Here is a 9,047-nt window from a genome sequence, read left to right as displayed (position 1 = left end):
ATAGATACCAGTATATAAATACCCCAACAATGTGACCCAGGGTCCATGTATATTCACATTTAGCATAGGAACCTGTGTAACCTCCACATTCCTGTCAGACTGAGATCACAGTCCATGGTCACAGCTGGGAACATTCTAGGCTGTGCTCATTTCAGGACCCATCTTCCTCAAGTGGCAGAGTATGTTGACCCAGTCTCCCTTTAGAGAATAGGGTAGTCACTTTGCTGCTCTACAGTGAGGGCCTAGAGCTTTTCCATTTCCTTCCTTCCTTCCTCCCTTCCTTCCTTCCTTTCTTTCTTTCTTTCTTTCTTTCTTTCTTTCTTTCTTTCTTTCTTTCTTTCCTTTTGCCTCCAGGGTTATTGCTGGTGCCTGCACTACAAAGCCACTGCACCTGGAGGCCATTTTTTCCCATTTTGCTACCCTTGTTCTTACCCTTGTTGTTGTGATTGCTGTTGCTGTTGTTGGATAGGGCAGAGAGAAATCAAAAGAGGAGGGAAGACAAAGAAGGGGAGAGAAAGGTAGACACCTACAGACCTGCACTTAACCTGCTGCGCTACAGCCCGTGCCCTGCTTCTCCATTCCTTTAGAAGCTAATTCATGGGAGTCGGGTGGTAGCCCAGCGGGTTAAGCGCAAGTGGCACTAAGTGCAAGGACCGGCGTAAGGATCCCGGTTTGTGCCCCCGGCTCCCCACCTGTGGGGGGTCACTTCACTGAGGGTGAACTAGGTCTGCAGGTGTCTATCTTTCTCTCCCCCTCTCCGTCTTCCCCTCCTCTCTCCATTTCTCTCTGTCCTAGCCGACAACAACAAAAGGAAGTAAATAAATAAACATTTTTTTAAAAAGAAGCTAATTCATTCAGGAAAGTGACTGGTGTGGTTCCCTCTGAAAGACAGGCAATTCAAGTATTTGCAGAAAAACCTTCTGGCCTTTTGGGGAGCTGATCTTGTGGAGGGGAGTATCAGGAGCAGCAGGTCTGAGTGAGCAGAGAGAGAGACTCCCATGTGCTGGAGTCTCCTGAGTGCATGCTCTTCTGTGTCTAAGGAGCCATCTCGAGTGCACCTTGGGGCGGTACACCAGGTTCGTAGATTTCAGCTAAGCTTCCTTTCAGTGGTTTCCTAGTTCTTTCAACAGTTAACCAATACCTCCTGAGTGGCTACTGCAGTTCAAGTAGGTTTTGGAGTTCAAGGCACTACTCCCAACATGCTAACATTCTTTCTTATTTTGTCTCCAAGGTTATTGCTGGCACTATGAATCCATTGCTCCCGGTGGACATTTTTTCTCCATTTTTTTCTATTTTTATGTTTACTTGGGAGGATAGAGAGAAACTGACAAAGAAAGGAAGATAGAGAAGGAGAGAGAAAGATAGACAGCTGCTTCACCTCTCATGAAGTGTCCTCCCTGCACGTGGGGAGTGGGGGCTTGAACCTGGATGCTTGCACATAGTGACATGTGCACTTAACCGGGTGCACCACCGCCTGGCCCCAGCATTCTAGCATTCTACAACACATGATCGGGCCAGGTGGTGGCACACCTGGTTGAGTGCACATGTTACCATGTACACCTGGGCTCAAACCCCCTGTCCCCACAGGCAGTGGGAAGCTTTACGAGCAGTGAAGCAGGGCTCAGGTCTCTCTCTCTCTCTCTCCCTCTCCTTCCCTCTCAATTTCTTTCTATCTAGTAAATAAATAAATATGAACATTTATTTACTGTGTACCTTTTAACACTATATATGTATTCTTAATATTTATTTATTTATTCCCTTTTGTTGCCCTTGTTTTATTGTTGTAGTTATTATTGTTGTTGTTATTGATGCCATTATTGTTGGATAGAACAAAGAGAAATGGAGAGAGGAAGGGAAGATAGAGCAAAGGGAGAGAAAGATAGACACCTGCAGATTTGCTTCACCTCCTCTGAAGCGACTCCCCTTCAGGTGGGGAGCTGGAGACTGGAACCGGGATCCTTATGCCAGTCCTTGCACTTCACACCACATGTGCTTAACCCACTGCACTACCGCCCGACTTACTAACACTATATATATATATATATATATATATATATATAATTTTTTAAATTTTTATTTATTTATTATTATTATTTCATTTTTCCCCTTTTGTTGCCTTTGTTGTTTATCATCATCATCATTATTGTTGTTGTTATTGCTGTCATTGTTGGATAAGGCAGAGAGAAATGGAAAGAGGAGGGGAAGACAGAGAGGGGGAGAGAAAGACAGATACCTGCAGACCTGCTTCGCAGCCTATGAAGTGAACCCCCTGCAGGTGGGGAGCCGGGGGCTTGAACCAGGATTCTTAAGCCAGTTCTTGAGCTTCTCGCCTTGTGCGCTTAACCCGCTGTGCCACCATTGTCTCCCAACACTATATATTTTTTAGGACAAGCATGTGGCTGGCAAGACAGCTCGCCTGTGAGGACAGCTCCTGTGCTTTGTGACCCTATGACGTAGGTTTCAGCCTGGTCCCCACCACACTGGGAGAAACTTCAGTGCTATAGTGCCTTCCCTTCTGGATGTGTGTCTGCACAATGACTTCACCGTTCCTGGTGGCTTTCACTTATTTGTTTTTTTAGGAGAAACTAAGGAGAGGGAGGGCGAGATGGAGAGAGAGAGAGGAGAGACAATTGCAGACCTGCTTTACTGCTCCTGAAGCTTTTCCCCTACAGGTGGGAAGCTAGGACCCTCAGCTGGGTGTGTCACCGCCAGGCCCCTGGAAATGTCTTGCAAGACTGTAGTTTGTCTCAGGGACACAATTTCCTTGCTGGGATAGCCTGAGGGTGCTTCTTCTCAAGCAAGTGCTCTCTGGGTTGGAGATAACTCAAGTGGAGCCAACCTAGGCTGATCAGGAACTCGTGCCGGGCTATAGCGTAGCAGGAGAGAGACTCTGGGACTCTGGGAGCCAGAAGGCAATTCCCAGTGTGTTTAATCAGAACAGCAGCTGTATATGTACTTGCCAAGTAGGGTGGAAACAGGATGTGACGTAGAGAGGGTGGAGCGAAAAGAGAGTGGTGGAAGTCAGGGTGTGTCTAGGAGAGGGGCAGAGCAAAAACAGAGTATGAACCAGTGGGGCTTAAACCAATGCCGTAGGCAGGGTGGTTCTAGTGGTTATGTAAATAGACCACAGAGGCAGAGTAAAGCAGGGGGAAGCTGGCATACAGCCCAACATTTCCTATTGCCCCAAATATGTCAGTACATTCTGCCTACCCTCAAATTCATCTGTCTTCACTGCAGAGTCCTAGACCCCCTTCTTCCTTTAAAAAAATTTTTTTTTATATTTATTTTTTCCTTTTGTTGCCCTTGTTGTTTTATTGTTGTTGTAGTTGTTGATGTCACCATTGTTGGATAGGACAGAGAGAAATGGAGAGAGGAGGGGATGTCAAAGATAGACACCTGCAGACCTGCTTCACCACCTGTGAATTGACTCCCCTGCAGGTGGGGAGCTGGGGGCTCGAACTGGGATCCTTGTGCTGGAAGCTGGTCCTTGTGCTTTGCGCCACGTGTGCTTAACCCACCCAACTCCACTCCTTCTGCCTTTTAACTCTCTTCAGATCACATTTAGTAATTTCTGATGTGCAGCAACTGTAGACCAACTGTTTATTGATTCAATTTTCTTTTTTTTCTTCCTTCTTGTCTTTCTTCCTTCCTTCCTTTCTTTTTTTTTTTTTTTGACATCAGGGCCTTTATACCTATGTGATCCCACCACCCCTGGAGGGCTACCCCTTTTTGTCTACTCTCATAGAGTCTGACTATGGGTATTAGGGGGATGAGTTAGACAGGGGGCGGGGAACAGGTGGTGGTACACCTGGTTGAGCGCACATGTTACAGTGCTCAAGGATCTGGGTTTGAGCTCCCAGTCCCCACCTACAGGAGGGAAGCTTCACAAGTGGTGAAGCAGTGCTGCAGGTGTTTTTTTTCTCTCTTTCTCTCCCTCTCTATCACCTCCTTCCCTCTTGATTTCTATCCAATAAATAAGTAAAGATAATAATAGTTATAAAAAAAAAGCAGGAGCGGGGACTTTGCCTTGGGCTAAAAATTTAGTCAGGATTTCAAAGGGGCTCTGGTTACCTTCAGAACTCGGTGTGAGAGTGATGGTGGAGGTACCAATGGTGGCTTTGCAATCCTTCCTGCCTTTTCTTCCTAAACTCTGACAGTCACTGATATCCTGATCTTCCTGGGAAGTTTTTTAAAACCTTGTCTCCTGAGTCTCACATCACAAGTGTCTGCTCTGTTTCTCAGCTTGGAGACCCCACTGAACCTGACAAAGGACATGGTATCAGGGAGATGTCTTACTTTTATTTATTTATTTATTTATTTATTTATTTATTTATTCATTCCCTTTTGTTGCCCTTGTTTTATTATTGTAGTTATTTTTGTTGTTATTGATGTCATCGTTGTTGGATAGCAGAGAGAAATGGAGAGAGGAGGGGAAGACAGAGAAGAGGAGAGAAAAATAGATACCTGCAGACCTGTTTCACCGCTTGTGAAGTGAATCCCCTATAGGTGGGGAGCCGGGGGCTCGAAATGGGATCCTCACTCTGGTCTTTGTGCTTTGCGCCACATGTGCTTAACCCGCTGTGCTACCGCCCGACTCCAGATGTCTTACTTTTTAACAAGATACCATCCCTAGGAAAAAAGCATCAGAGGTCCAGGGAAGCATCTGCGTTGAGTGTCCAGTTCACTGTCACCTCAGGTCAAGGAGATGTGTCACTGAATATCAAATTTCAGTGCTTACTGCTTGAAACCCCACATTCAAAAGACAGAGCTTGGCAGGGAGGGGAGGGGGCTGGGTGGTGGCACATCTGATTGAGCACACATGTTACAATGCTAGGGCCTGGGTTCAAGTCCCCGGACCTACAGGAGGAATGTTTCACGAGTGGTGATGCAGTGCTTCAGCTGTCTCTCTGTCTTTCTCTCTCTCTCTATCTCTCTCCTCCTTTCAATTCCTGGCTCTCTCTATCCAATAAATAAAGGTAATAAATTAAAAAAAAATTTCCCCTTTTATTGCCCTTGTTGTTTATTGTCCTCATCATTGTTGTTATTATTACTGTCATTGTTGTTGGATAGGACAGAGAGAAATCGAGAGAGGAGGGCAAGACAGAGGGGGGAGGGAAAGATAAACACCTGCAGACCTGCTTCACCACCTGTGAAGCGACTCCCCTGCAGGTGGGGAGCTGGGGGCTCGAACCAGTATCCTTGCGCTTTGCGCCACCTGCGCTTAACCCGCTGCACTACCGCCCAGCTCCCCAAATATTTTTTAAAAGAAAAAAATATTAAAAATACATGGCTTGGCAAGGGGCAACCATGTTTATTCAGGTACTAACTAGCTACATGAGAAGATGACAAGACTTGGGTCTCCAAATGCTGTTTTGACCTCAGACTGGAGTTCTAGTGTGACAAGGGGCAGGAAGGGAAAGCTTGCTTGGGAAAGGGATGATGAGCCCAGGACGGTGCAGTGGCCCAATTGCCAGGTCATCTCTCTGGCACCAGTGGTTGTTCGTGTCAACCTGCTGAGTTGCTATACAACAATCTTGAGGTGATATTATTGTGCAAAACTTGTATCCAGAGGTCTTCTGGTTAGATGGAAAGCAGCTGTACGCACGGAGAGACTGGAATGGCTTGATCCATGTAGACTTACAGCAAGCTTTTATTTATTTATTTATTTATTTATTTATTTATTTATTTATTTATTTATTTATTATCTGTTTGCTTCCAGGGTTAGCACAGAGGCTTGGTGCCAGCCCAACAAATCCACTGCTCCTGGCAGCCATGTTTTCCGTTTTATTAGCTAGGATGGAGAGAAATTCAGGGAGAAGTGGAAGATAGGGAGCGAGAATGATAAGTCACCGGCAGACCTGCTTCACTGCTTGTGAAGCATCCTTGAAGTAGGTGGGGAACCAGGGATTCAAACCCTGATCCTTATGTGAGTGTTTATGCTTAGTACTTTATGCACTTAACCTGGTGTGCCACTTCCCACCCACCCTCTATTTTTTTTTTTTTTTTCCATCAGGGTTCTCTCTGGAGATCAGTGCCTATACTATGAACTCACTACTCCCAGAAGCCACTTATTTCCCCTTAATTTTCATGAGATAGGACAGAGAGAAATTGAGGAAGGAGAACAAGATAGAGGAGGAGAAGGAAGGAGAGACACCCGCAGACCTGATTCTCTGCTTTTTTTAGCCCCTTTGTTGGTAGGCTCAAACCTGGGTCCTTGCAACTGGTGATATGTGCACTGAACCAGGTATGCCACCACCTGGCCCCTAGCAAGCATATATTGACTGATGGGTCCATTTTCTTTTCACACTGAGTGAGCACAGGCATCAGAATTTCTGGAGAGAATAGTGACTGATTTGCAGTCACAGAGAGTGCTGTTGACCACCCCCCATATACACACACCAGTCACATCACCATTCCCTGAGCCTTTGAGACAAAGTAACCCATTTCAGATCTTTTTTTAAAGAATTTTTATTAGTGATTTAGTAGTGATTAACAATATTTTAAGATAACAGGGGTGCAATTCCACACAGTTCCCACCACCAGCGCTCCATGTCCCACCCCCTCCATTGGAAGCTTCTTTATTCTTTATCCCCCTCTGGGAGTATGGAACAAAATTCTTCATGAGGTGCAGAAGGTGGAAGGTCTGGCTTCTGTAATCGCTTCTCCACTATACAAGGCTGTTGACAGGCCAATCCATACCCCCAGCTCATTTCAGGTCCTTTTGTTGTTGTTAAATCATCTTCTGAGGCCTCGCTTGGAGATGTTTATTTCCATTATGGGATATTTTGGACCAGATTTTTAAAGAGAAGGGGCCCAGGAGTCTGCACTTGAAGAGAAAGGGTAAGTTTAAGAAAGGGGGAGAAAGCTCACTGGGCAGATTTATGTCCATGAGTTACAACAGACACTGTCCCTCTGTCTGAGTAAGCTTGGTAGGAACTGGAAGAGAAAGCAGGATACTGTGGCAGCACATGGGTTTAGTGAACCGGCAGATGGGCAGATGGGAACCAGCTGTCCTGGGAACTGACAAAAGAAGACGCTTGAGGTTCTTGAGAAATTCTTACACAAACGCAGGTGAACTGGGGCTGTGGTGTGTGGACTGTCAATTCCAGCAGGTTTCTTGGAGAAATATCAGAGGAGAAGCCAGCACTCCTTACTGTCCAAGCTGTTTTTCTTGAATCAATCCATACGCAGGTAGGAAAAAAACAGAGGTGTAGGGGAGCAGAGGCTGAACTAACTTATTTAGATATGGCTTTCACTTACTGGCTAGCTTGATTGGGCCTGGGAGATAGCACATTAGATAAAGTGTTACACTCACAAGCATGAGATCCCAAGTTCAATCCTTGGCATTTTACGGTGCTCTGATTCTTCCTTCCTTCCTTCCTTCCTTCCTTCCTTCCTTCCTTCCTTTCTTTCTTTCTTTCTTTCTTTCTTTCTTTCTTTGTCTCTCTCTCTCTCTCTTTCTTTCTTTTTAAAAAATATTTATTCCCTTTTTTGTTGCCCTGTTGTTTTATTGTTGCAGTTATTGATGTTGTCGTTGTTGGATAGGACAGAGTGAAATGGAGAGAGGAGGGGAAGACAGAGAGGGGGAGAGAAAGACAGACACCTGCAGACATGCTTCACCGCCTGTGAATCAACTCATCTGCAGGTGGGGAGCTGGGGGCTGGAACCGGGATCCTTATGCCGGTCCTTGTGCTTTGCGCCACCTAAGCTTAACTGCTGCACTACCGCCTGACTCCCTCTCTTTCTTTCTTATCAATGAATAACTAAATCTTTGGAGGGGGGAAGAGGTAGATTTACAAGTAGTTAAAAATCAGATACTGGGAGTTAGTCAGTAGCACAGTGGGTTAAGTGCATGTGGTGTGAAGTGCAAGGACTGGTGTAAGGATCCAGGTTTGAGCCCCCGGCTCCCCATCTGCAGAGGAGTCGCTTCACAAGCAGTGAAGCAGGTCTGCAGGTGTCTTTCTCTCCTCCGTGTCTCCCCCTCCTCTCTCCATTTCTCTCTGTCCTATCCAACGACGACGACATTATTAACAACAACAATAAAACGAGGGCAACAAAAAAGGGAATAAATAAATAAATAAATATTTAAAAAGGTTGTTAATGTGAATAAAAACAGTTTAAAAAAATCAGATACTGGCCAGATTTTTGGAACTGGAGGTGACCACGATGCTTAGTGAAATAAGCAAAGAGTTGAAGGACAACTACTGATGACTTCACTCATATCAGGAGTCCAGAGAACTGATCCACATAAACTTGGAAAATCAATCAAACAAACTCAAAATCAAGAAAACTGATTCTGAGACTTGTGAAGAATCTGGTGTTTTTTAAAAATTATTTTTATTTTATTTATAAAAAGGAAACACTGACAAAACCATAGGATAAGAGGGATACAACTCCACAAAGTTCCCACCACCAGAACTCCGTATCCCATTCCCTCCCCTGATAGCTTTCCTATTCTTTATCTCTCTGGGAGCATGGACCCAGGGTCATTGTGGGATGCAGAAGGTGGAAGGTCTGGCTTCTGTAATTGCTTCCCCGCTGAACATGGGTGTTGACAGGTCAATCCATACTCCCAGCCTGCCTCTCTCTTTCCCTACTGGGGCAAGATTCTGGGGAAGGGGAGCTCCAGGACACATTGGTGGGGTTGTCTGTCCAGGGAAGTCAGGTTGGCATCATGGTAGCATCTGGAACCTGCTGGCTGAAAAGAGAGTTAACATACAAATCCAAACAAATTGTCTATTATGTTTTTTTGTTTTTGTTTTTCTCCAGAGCACTGCTTAGCTTTGGCTTATGTTGGTGTGGGGGATTGAACCTGGAACCTCAGAGTTTCAGGCATGAGAGTTTGTTTGCATAATGATTATGCTATCAGTCCCTACCCTAGTGTTTATCTCTGGGAGGTGGGAAGGTGAGAACACAGAACTGGCAGTGAGTGTGGTATGGAATTATACATTGTAATCTTATAATCTTGTAACCTAATTAAAAAAAAAAAAGAAATCTATGTGGTTCTCGACAACAAGCCTGTGCAATAATACAGTTGAGAGGCCTCC

Source organism: Erinaceus europaeus, chromosome 3 (assembly GCF_950295315.1).
Source record: "Erinaceus europaeus chromosome 3, mEriEur2.1, whole genome shotgun sequence".
In the NCBI taxonomy this organism is placed as follows: domain Eukaryota; kingdom Metazoa; phylum Chordata; class Mammalia; order Eulipotyphla; family Erinaceidae; genus Erinaceus; species Erinaceus europaeus.
This window is presented reverse-complemented; position numbering follows the sequence as displayed.